We start from the raw sequence: 11,362 nt of genomic DNA, 5'->3' as shown, positions 1-11,362 counted from the left end.
CTCTACCAGCAGCTACCTGGTTTTCCCAGTTGGTCTCCCATCCAGGTACTGACCAGGCTTAGCCCTGCTTAGCTTCAGTGGGAAACCAGTCTTGGGCTACAGGGTGATATGGCTGCTGGTAAGATCAGATATGTTGTGTGCGGCTGTTTTGATGACAGACACTGATTATCCACACAGGTTCACTCTTATGTCATGAGTCCTTATGAAAACTGGTTCTATTAGTTTTCTGAGAAAGTTTTGTTACAACAGGTTTAAGTTTTAAAGAAAACTCCCCCTCCACATTCCTTTATAAAAACCCAGAGCTGAAAGGATTGTCAGAATAACGTCTGCTCAAGACAGTTCAAGTTCAGCGGAGGAACAAGAAACATCCACATCGCCATTATTCATGGTAAGTAAATACTACTTTATAAAATACTGACATATATAGATTTAACAGAGTCATGTGTCCATTCACATTGATCTAGACTTAACAAACAGCACTGGCACAGTGTCTCTGTTTTCTCTTCATAAATAGCCACATTCATCTCACAACCTTATGTTAGCTAATTTAGATTAAGATTTAGATTTTTCACTTCACGATTGTTGTGGCCAAAATAATTCAGGGTAAAAACATATTGCAATATCTATAGAAATCTTGAGTCAAATGAATCTTTATTTTGTGTATATTTTCTTTTTTAACCAGCGAATCACACCATTGCATAGGAACAGTTGCTTTTGTCTTAATTTGCTGTTAAACTCTCTTCTGTCTGTAAACGCTCTATTGAAAGCTGAGACTTTGTTCAGTAAACAAGGCTTTGTTACGTCACAACTGTTTCACAAAAAAATGTATATGGTTCGTTGTTGGAGGCCGATCTCAGTGAACCAGTTTATGGTTTTTACATGATCTCAGATCAGTTTTATAAATATTTGTAGACATTTTTAATGAGACATTTGTGTAATTTGGTGATTGACAGCCCTGCCATTCAACAATCTGGGCTGTTTCCTGTAAAATGACGTAACTCACTGCTTAACTACCAAAGTATGAGGCATCGTCAAAGAAATCAGCTAGCTAGTCACAACTGTTTCCCAAAACCATACGGTCGCAAATTTGTAGTTCAACCGTGTTAGTTAATTATATCACACCAGTAGTTGAGTAATAACTTCTTTTAATTAAGTTTGAGATCAAATTAATGCCACATAAATTATGGACATGATATCAGCATTGGCTCCTTCATATACAGTCTTGTTCAAAATAATAGCAGTACAATGTGACTAACCAGAATAATCAGGGTTTTAAGTATATATTTTTTTGCTACGTGGCAAACAAGTTACCAGTAGGTTCAGTAGATTGTCAGAAAACAAACAAGACCCAGCATTCATGATATGCACGCTCTTAAGGCTGTGCAATTGGGCAATTAGTTGAAAGGGGTGTGTTCAAAAAAATAGCAGTGTCTACCTTTGACTGTACAAACTCAAAACTATTTTGTACAAACATTTTTTTTTCTTTCTGGGATTTAGCTATCCTGTGAATCACTAAACTAATATTTAGTTGTATGACCACAGTTTTTTAAAACTGCTTGACATCTGTGTGGCACGGAGTCAACCAACTTGTGGCACCTCTCAGCTGTTATTCCACTCCATGATTCTTTAACAACATTCCACAATTCATTCACATTTCTTGGTTTTGCTTCAGAAACAGCATTTTTGATATCACCCCTCAAGTTCTCAATTGGATTAAGGTCTGGAGATTGGGCTGGCCACTCCATAACATTAATTTTGTTGGTTTGGAACCAAGACTTTGCCCGTTTACTAGTGTGTTTTGGGTCATTGTCTTGTTGAAACAACCGTTTCAAGGGCATGTCCTCTTCAGCATAGGGCAACATGACCTCTTCAAGTATTTTAACATATGCAAACTGATCCATGATCCCTGGTATGTGATAAATAGGCCCAACACCATAGTAGGAGAAACATGCCCATACCATGATGCTTGCACCTCCATGCTTCACTGTCTTCACTGTGTACTGTGGCTTGAATTCAGAGTTTGGGGGTCGTCTCACAAACTGCCTGTGGCCCTTGGACCCAAAAAGAACAATTTTACTCTCATCAGTCCACAAAATGTTCCTCCATTTCTCTTTAGGCCAGTTGATGTGTTCTTTGGCAAACTGTAACCTCTTCTGCACATGCCTTTTTTTTAACAGAGGGACTTTGCGGGGGATTCTTGAAAATAGATTAGCTTCACACAGACGTCTTCTAACTGTCACAGTACTTACAGGTAACTCCAGACTGTCTTTGATCATCCTGGAGGTGATCATTGGCTGAGCCTTTGCCATTCTGGTTATTCTTCTATCCATTTTGATGGTTGTCTTCCGTTTTCTTCCACGTCTCTCTGGTTTTGCTCTCCATTTTAAGGCATTGGAGATCATTTTAGCTGAACAGCCTATCATTTTTTGCACCTCTTTATAGGTTTTCCCCTCTCTAATCAACTTTTTAATCAAAGTACGCTGTTCTTCTGAACAATGTCTTGAACGACCCATTTTCCTCAGCTTTCAAATGCATGTTCAACAAGTGTTGGCTTCATCCTTAAATAGGGGCCACCTGATTCACACCTGTTTCTTCACAAAATTGATGACCTCAGTGATTGAATGCCACACTGCTATTTTTTTGAACACACCCCTTTCAACTAATTCAACTAATTGCCCAATTGCACAGCCTTAAGAGCGTGCATATCATGAATGCTGGGTCTTGTTTGTTTTCTGAGAATCTACTGAACCTACTGGTAACTTGTTTGCCACGTAGCAATAAAAAATATACTAAACACCTTGATTATTCAGGTTAGTCACATTGTACTGCTATTATTTTGAACAATACTGTATACTAAAGCACGTACACACATGCACACCCTTCAAAAATGACCATTTAAATCTCTTGAAAAACTAACAGTCATGAATTAATTGTTTATATGTTCGAAATGGATAATATAGATAGTGTTGAATATCATCTTGCTTATTTTGTTCAATATAAGGATTTCACAGTCCACATGTTATTAAAAAGGGGAAAATATGCTTCTAACCACATGTAGAGAGCTGTAATTAAAACAGCACAATGTTGTAATGCTGTTTGCGTTTGTTGGAGCTATGGTATGGCAAACACTGTGCTATGCTGATAACGATGGAACGTGACCATACCCAGCCAACACACCCATGTGGGGCCCAAAGGGGTTGCACATGGGCTAATATCTGGGGCCCACCTGGGCTACCCAACTGGGACCCAGCTAATTTTGTCCTCAGTTTCCATGGAGGCCCTACATGGGTTAGCCCAGATGGGTTGATGATGGGTCTCTTGATGGGCTCATACTGGGCCCACATGGGTAACCCAGGTAGCACCCATTTGGGGCCTGCATGGGTCTGCCCATAAGGGTTAATGATGGGTCTCTTGATGGGCTCATACCAGGCCGATATGGGTAACCAAGGTCGCACCCATTTGGGGCGTACACGGGTCTGCCCATACGGGTTAATGATGGGTCTCTTTATGGGCTCATACCAGGCCGATATGGGTAACCCAGGTCGCACCCATTTGGGGCCTACATGGGTCTGCCCATATGGGTTAATGACTGGACCCAGATAGGTTTTATGTAGGGCTCTTATGGGCTACAACGGGTATATATAGATGGGCTAGCATAGTTTCTGTATGAGTTATCTTATAGTGAACCCCGTAATACAAACATTACAGGTAATCCTCTTAACCAGTGGTTTTCAAACCTGTTCTAGAGGACCGCCAGTCCTGCAAATTTTGTATGTCTCCCTTATTCGACAAACCAATTTAGTTCTTGCAGTCTCTACTAATGAGCTGATGAGTTGAATCAGGTGTGATAAATGAGGGAGACACGGGGCTGATGGTCCTCCAGGACAGGTTTGAAAACCACTGCTCTAAACTACACTAAAATGTTAAAGTTAATCAACAGAAACCAGTAGCTCATGCTATATTTTATCATGCAAGGGTTATTTAGAATAATTTGAAAATGACTAAATTACAGTTACAACTTTATTTGACAAAAGTATCACAAAAAAAAAAAAAAAAGTTCCTGACAGACATAATTTGACAAAACTTGTATGTATACATCTGTATATATATATATATATATATATATATATATATATATATATAACATTTGAGTGTATTTTAGAGCAGTGGTTTTCAAACCTGTATATATATATATATATACACTTAAAGTTTATGTATTTCACAAACAAAAAGATAAAAACAGTGCAGCTCCTCACTCCACCATAATCGCTCGCCCAAAAGCCCTTTGAAAAAGTTTCAAAATAATCAACCATTGTGTCACTTTTTTTTTTTAATTCTCTTTTTCACATTTAAAGCTTTTTGGTGCCCCACACCCAGTTGATCTTGATGACATGGTCTGTAGGGTCAGACAAAAACAGATGGCAACGAAACGACACAAACTGCAAAAGAATTAAGGTGAAGATTTAAGTGCCCACTTAATAAGAATCACAAGTGGATGTATTGTTAAAAAATAAAAATAAAAATAAAAATAAATAAATTCGGTCATGGTTATGGTTTCAAACCTGTCTTGGCGTACCACCAGCCCTGCAGATTTTGACCGTCTCACTATATCTGACACACCCAGGTTTTGAAATCTCTACTAATGAGCTCATGAGTTGAATCAGGTGTGATTGATGATGGAGAAATACAAAATGTGTTAAGTATAAAGTAAAGATTCTGGTGTAACCTATTAACAATGACTCAGTATTACCTAACCCTGCAGAAGACATTCCAACTTATTTGGAACATTATTCTAAAGCCATTACTAATCGGAAACTAGTGGTTCTGTGCCTAAATAAAACGTATTAAAGATTTATTCACAATTAAACATTTGAGAAAGGAAATATTTCACTTAATGTGTACACTTTTATAATAAAAGCTAAAATGGTCCCTGTATGGCACTGCTCTGTGATCACAAAATAAACCAAATAAAATTGCTATTGTGTTGGAATTTTTAAATTTTGATTAGATTAAAGTCACATTAATTGTGTTCAAGTGTCAAAATAACAATACATTTTTTTCAAGGGTGATATTTGTGTACTATCTACCCATGTAATCAACCTTTGGAATTGACTGTGTTTGCACTTGTCTTGACTGTGAATGAATTAGACCACTGAATAGCCCATTTTCCACCCATGTTCTCATTTCCCATTAGTGAACCAACTAGGTCCCACATGAGGAGCCCAGCTGGGTTTGCCCATGTGGGACCTACTTGGTTCACCCAAGTGGGCCCCAGATAAGATGGCCATTTTGAGCCCACTCTGTACCCCTGTAGCCCATGTTTTAATCCACGTGGGCCCCACATACATGTGTTGGCTGGGTAGTTGGATAGCAATGCTTTTAGGAAACACTGAATGATTTGTCCAATCTGAATGGTGTCTCTTCTTTTCTGAGTGGGTCACATGGTTTGGATCAATTTTGGGGTCACTGTAGAATCATTTGGAAGCCCCTTTATTGGTTACAGTTTCAGAAGTGCTTCTCATCTTACTCTTGTGTATTGGTTTGTTTTGAGAGACACTTGACTTCCTTAAGCCTATCATCCAATTTCAAACACACACCCATTTTAAAGAGCATGTAGACGGGAATACGTTTTTTTAAAGGGGTTTTAACCCTCTGGACCATAAGGATATTTTGTGGCCCTGAAGAAGTTTGACATGCTCTGACATTTGTGTTTTTTACAGTTGCTTTAATTATTATTGGGGCTTTTACTTGATGACCATTTGACTTTTATTTGGCTCATATCCAAAGTTTAGCACGGAAACTTAGGTTAAAGCTAGGGTTCTACTATATGAATAAGGCCTGCTTTTCTCTTGCAACAAGGAAGAAATTAGTTGAGGCTACTTTCATGACTCTTATGGACTATGGTGATTTTTTTATATATGCACGCCCCTAATAAATATTTGCACCAACTGGATTCAGTTTATCATGGTGCACTGAGATTTATTACAGGGTGCAATCCCTTTACACATTGTTGCACCCTGTATAGTCTAATGATAATCTCCAGCTGGTTGTGCCTAGGGCTCGCACAGAGTTAGGGAAGCAAGCATTTAGAATTTCTGCCCCATCAGCATGGGACCTGTTACAGAATGACTTAAAACTTGATAACTTGTCCTCCTTTGGTCAATTTAAGAGGATAGTAAAGTACAGGGAAGCAGGCACAATGGGCACCTGTCCCTGCTTCACAAATTAGGAAAAGTCTATGGTGACAGTGGGATTTTTTAAAATTGTTTTATTGTTTGTTATTTCTTGTATGTTCATTGGGGCCAAAGCCCTGAAAGGGCGCACAGCCCTATTGTTCTTCTAAGGACAATTTTGTTTTTTCAACTATTCTGGCACTTTCAGGGCCCTTATCATGCTCGAAAACTCTTGAAACTTTGCACACACATCAGAATGCGCCGGGCTGAGGCCGATACCGATATAAAACAATGTTCTCTCACTGTTTAGATTTTGTGTCTGTCACCTCCCCCCCCCAAGTGTGTGTGTGTGTGTGTGTGTGTGTGTGTGTGTGTGTGTGTGTGTGTCTCTCACTCTGTGTGTGTCACCGTGTCTCTTGTTTTTTCATAATGTAACCCTTTCATATCATAGGCTATCACAAATATCTATCACTTTATTGTGAAAAATAAGTAAAACAAAAACATATATTATATCTTTAATTATATACTGGTCTTCTGAACTTACAAAATTTTGAGCTGCAAAAATGCATTTGCACATAATTGAAAGCGATATCCTAATACTATTTACTTAAATTTTCATTAAAATACAATAAAGCATCAATCATTACACAAACATACGCAGAAGAAAAAAAAGAAAAGAAAAGTGAAAAAAGGCTTAGATTTATATATAAAACAGGACTACATCATAATAGACCAGATTAGTGGAAAAAAGACAATATCATATGTCAAAAGGAGGACCAAGAGTTATACAGTTACAATATTCCTTGTAAAATAATAGGGCGAAGATGAGTTTCCAAATAGTCCAGAAATGGGGTCCAGACTTTGTAAAACTGGCCTGTTCTTTGATGCAATACATGGGTAAGACGCTCCAGGGGAATCAATTCAAAAATAATCTTATGCCAATCTTTAAGAGATGGTGATTTATCACTGATCCAATTAAGTAAAATATTTTTTCTGACAGCAAAAGACAAAATATTATATTTAATATTATATTTCTTATTGGCAGATGAAACAATGCGTCCGTTAGGAATACCCAACACCAATGAGACTGGATCAAAATCCAACTGAACATTAAAGATCTTTTCCATTTCCCCCAGCACCAAAAACCAATACCTTTGCAGTCGGTTACATGACCATAGACAGTGTGTTAAAGTACCTATTTCAGTTTTACATTTTATACACATAGGCGATAGAGATGGGTTGAATAAATGTCTGCGGTTAGGGGAAATACAGAGTCTATGTATGATTTTAAACTGTATTTCCTTTGTTCGTGTACAAACTGATATTTTTTTAGCATAAGACCAAATGTCATTCCATGTTTTATCATCAATAACAGTAGCTAGTTCTTCTTCCTATTTAACTTTAATACTCTGTGTATCAGCCGAAGAAATTGAACACAAAGAGTCATAAAATCTACTCAGAGAAATTTTTCCAGATGACAAAAATAATAACTTCTCAATAGAAGATATTTCACAATTCCTAACGTGTTGTGCTATTAGTAATATAATGTCACAGTTGGAGGAAACGAAAAAAATCCTGTTTAACCAACTGATGCTTCTGGGTTAACTCAATAAATGACATTAATTTATTGCCTGAAAACATGTCCAACAAGTCCCAAGTTATACCAACGTTTGAAACCTTCATCCAAAATTCCTGGGGTGAAATCAGGATTGTTTAATATTGGGGTAAAGGAAGAAGTCAATTTAGATCTACCTACAAGTCTACAGATTGATTGCCATGCTTTCAGGGTGTTAACTATAATTGGATTATCATATATCCCTGTTACTTTTTGAAATTTCTTAACAAAAGGAAGAGCTCTTAAAGGAAATTGTGAAAAGGAAGATTCAATATCTAACCAAGTAGAGGAAGAATCTTTACTAGCCCACTCTGCAATATATCTCAGATGAGAATTTAACTGATAAATCTTAATATTAGGAAAATCCAACCCCCCCATACAACTTGGCAGATAAAGTACTGTCAATTTTAATCTGGGTTTACGTTTACTCCATATAAAGGAAGTCAGCCAGCTATTCATGCCCTTTAATGTCTGTAATGACGTTCGTAGATGGGAAGGAAGGAGGCGGGAACCGGCGAACGTTCAACAACATTTATTCAAAAGAAATAAACAAAACGAAAGTAAAACCGAACACACAAAATAAAACGTGGGCAGCCCCTCACGGACGACTGCCCACAAACACATAAACAAACCATAACATAAAATCCAGGCCTGGTCCTCTCTCGTCTTCCGCTGCCTTCGTTCCTCCTTTTATGCTCCCGTCACATGGCCGCGAGACGAGACCGGTGTGCCACGCAGCTGGCACTCGTTAACATTAATCACCGGTCCCTCGCCCCGCTGCCTGTCACACCACATACCCCCATCGCCCCTCGCAGGCCGGGGGGCACTCCCGAGACTGCGCTCTACTCCCCCCCCCTCCCGGGGGGGGGGGGGGGGGGGCGATCATGGCGGCCGCGGCACCTGGGGGTAAGGACAGAGAGGCGAGAGAAATGTAGACGGGAGCACGAGGAGCCCGCGGACGAGAGAGGGGAGAGAGGGAAAAAAGAAAGAACAAAAAAAAATTCTGGTCCGGTTCCCCGACACACTGCCGCTCGGACCTCACCATAGACAGTAAAAGAAATGGACGGAGGGATCCCATTGCCTTCTACGGCGTTAAGTGATGTCAGTATAGGAGCACTCACTTCCTGATGGCTGAGCGAACTGCGCCGGCTCAGACTGAGCTTGAGGACGTAGATGTGACGTGAGCCTCCTGTCTGACAGCTGTAGGTCTTCTAGTAGATGTGGAAAGCGAAATCTGAATCACGTTGTTTAAATATTTTCTCCCGTTGCTTTTGGCTCACTATGGGCTTCTCCCCATTCTTCCCCCTTGACTTTATCAGACTTTATGTCTCCACGTCCCCCCGACTGTCTCATAGACAGTAAAGATTGCCTGCGAGCGTCTCCTCAGGTCTGTACGGTAATTTCTCAACTGTGCGACAGAGTCGCGTTAGTTATGACGCAATAGTTAGACTATTTTTACAAAAACAGCTTCTACGGGGCTATAGTGTAAGATACAAGGTAACGGAGCCTTTTATGCATTGTCGTGTTTCTTTAGAAATAAACAATGGACAAATGGAGTCTTTAAACGTCTCAGATGTAAAGTTATTCACTGTCAAAGTGACTCAAAAATGAATAGGAGTCAATGGGATGCTAACAGCAGGTGATGGCTTGGTTAGCAATGGCAGCCCCTAGGGGTGGAACGCTTTCCGAGCGCTAGATTACCCCCTTGGTCCTCACCAGCCGAGAGGCTCTTCCTCGCGGTGCTATGCGATGGTGCTGGACGCCCGGTGGACGGCCCGATCCTCCTCCGCCCCCTGGCTCCTCCGATTGAGGGCAGTCGGCAGCGAGCTCCGCGTTCCCTGCTCCTCCCCGTTCCTCCCCGTTCCGGCGGATGGCAGCAGGCTCCGGCCCACGGCGAACGCCGGCAACTCCTCCGCTCCTCCAGGACGGCCGCCACCCCACCTCGACCCAGGGGCACGGCAGCGAGCTCTCCGTCCCACCGGTCTTCACTCGCTCCAGCACCACCGCCTCGGGCAGTCACTCGCGGTCTTTCATCATCCGCGCTGCCCGAACTCCTCAGCACCGCGATCCCCCTCAGCAGCGAGGGCTCTCCGACAGCGCGTCCCTCCTTCCTCCCGGGCTTCGGCACCAGTGTAATGACGTTCGTAGATGGGAAGGAAGGAGGCGGGAACCGGCGAACGTTCAACAACATTTATTCAAAAGAAATAAACAAAACGAAAGTAAAGTAAAACCGCGGGCAGCCCCTCACTGACGACTGCCCGCGAACACACAAAATAAAACGTGGGCAGCCCCTCACGGACGACTGCCCACAAACACATAAACAAACCATAACATAAAATCCAGGCCTGGTCCTCTCTCCTCTTCCGCAGCTCTTGTTCCTCCTTTTATGCTCCCGTCACATGGCCGCGAGACGAGACCGGTGTGCCACGCAGCTGGCACTCGTTAACATTAATCACCGGCCCGCTCTCGCAGTCCCTCGCCCTGCTGCCTGTCACACCACAATGTCTTATTTAAGAACAATATAGGAACCATTCGGATAGGGTATAATAATTTAGGTAATACAATCATCTTTACAAGTGCTATCCGACCTAGCCAAGATAGTGGCAAGGAATTCCAACGTTCTAAATCCTGCCGTATTTTCTCAAACAAAGGAATAAAATTAGAATCATACATTTGCTTCAAAAATGCAGAGATACTAATACCTAAATCGGTAAAACCTAGAGGTGACCATTTAAAAGGAAAACAGGGCACGATGTTAGGTTTGGAAATAAGAGTACCTAAAGGCATAGCTTCAGATTTAGCTACATTAATTTTATAACCAGAAAAGGTACTAAATGAGTTAATCAACTCAGTCAAAGCAGGAAGTGATCTCTCAGGCTCAGATAGAAAAAGAAACACATCATCTGCATAAAGCGCAATCTTATGATGTATATGTCCTATCCGTAAACCTGAAATAGCTGTGGCAGATCTGATTGCTTCAGCTAAAGGCTCTATAGCCATCGCAAATAAAAGTGGTGACAAGGGGCAACCCTGCCTGGTGCCCCTATGCATAGGAAAAAAATCAGATCTTAAGCCATTAGTCAATACAGCAGAGCATGGGTCTGTATTCAGTACTTTGATCCATTGCACAAAATTTTCACTTAGACCAAATTTTTCCAAAACAAAGAAAAGATAGGACCACTCAATACGATCAAACGCCTTCTCCGCGTCTAAGGACAGCACTAGCCCATCTATGGACTTCACTTTACAGGCGTCAATAAAATTTAAAATGCGTCTAATGTTATCAGAAGAATTCCTACAATGTATAAATCCTGTTTGGTCAATTCCAATTATCGTAGGGACAATTTTTTCAAGGCGCACTGCTAAAATTTTAGCAAGCAGTTTCCGGTCCACATTCAGTAAAGCAATTGGCCTATAAGAAGAACATATATGGGGACTTTCTTTATTATGAGAGAGATATTAGCTTCTCTGAGGGTCTGTGGTAATTCTTTAACCACAAATGAATAATTGAACATATTAACCAATGGGTCAACCAACTCTCCACCTGTCTAGTAATATAACTATTAAGAGATTA

The 11,362-nt window shown here is 40.7% G+C and overlaps 1 protein-coding gene across 1 annotated transcript in view; it reads left to right on the top strand.

The window, feature by feature from the left end:
* Nucleotides 1-338: 338 nt before the first annotated feature.
* The window catches only part of LOC137049938 (NACHT, LRR and PYD domains-containing protein 3-like), a 112,766-nt gene continuing 101,742 nt past the window's right edge, over nucleotides 339-11,362 (top strand). Inside the window, exon 1 of the mRNA XM_067428681.1 lies at nucleotides 339-388. The gene's annotated coding sequence lies outside the window, so the exon portion shown is untranslated. The remainder of the gene's footprint in view (nucleotides 389-11,362) is intronic.

The sequence above is a fragment of the Pseudorasbora parva genome, chromosome 20 (genome assembly GCF_024679245.1).
Source record: "Pseudorasbora parva isolate DD20220531a chromosome 20, ASM2467924v1, whole genome shotgun sequence".
Lineage (NCBI taxonomy): Eukaryota > Metazoa > Chordata > Actinopteri > Cypriniformes > Gobionidae > Pseudorasbora > Pseudorasbora parva.
Note: the sequence above shows the minus strand (reverse complement) of the source record. Positions and strands in the feature narration are given on the sequence as shown.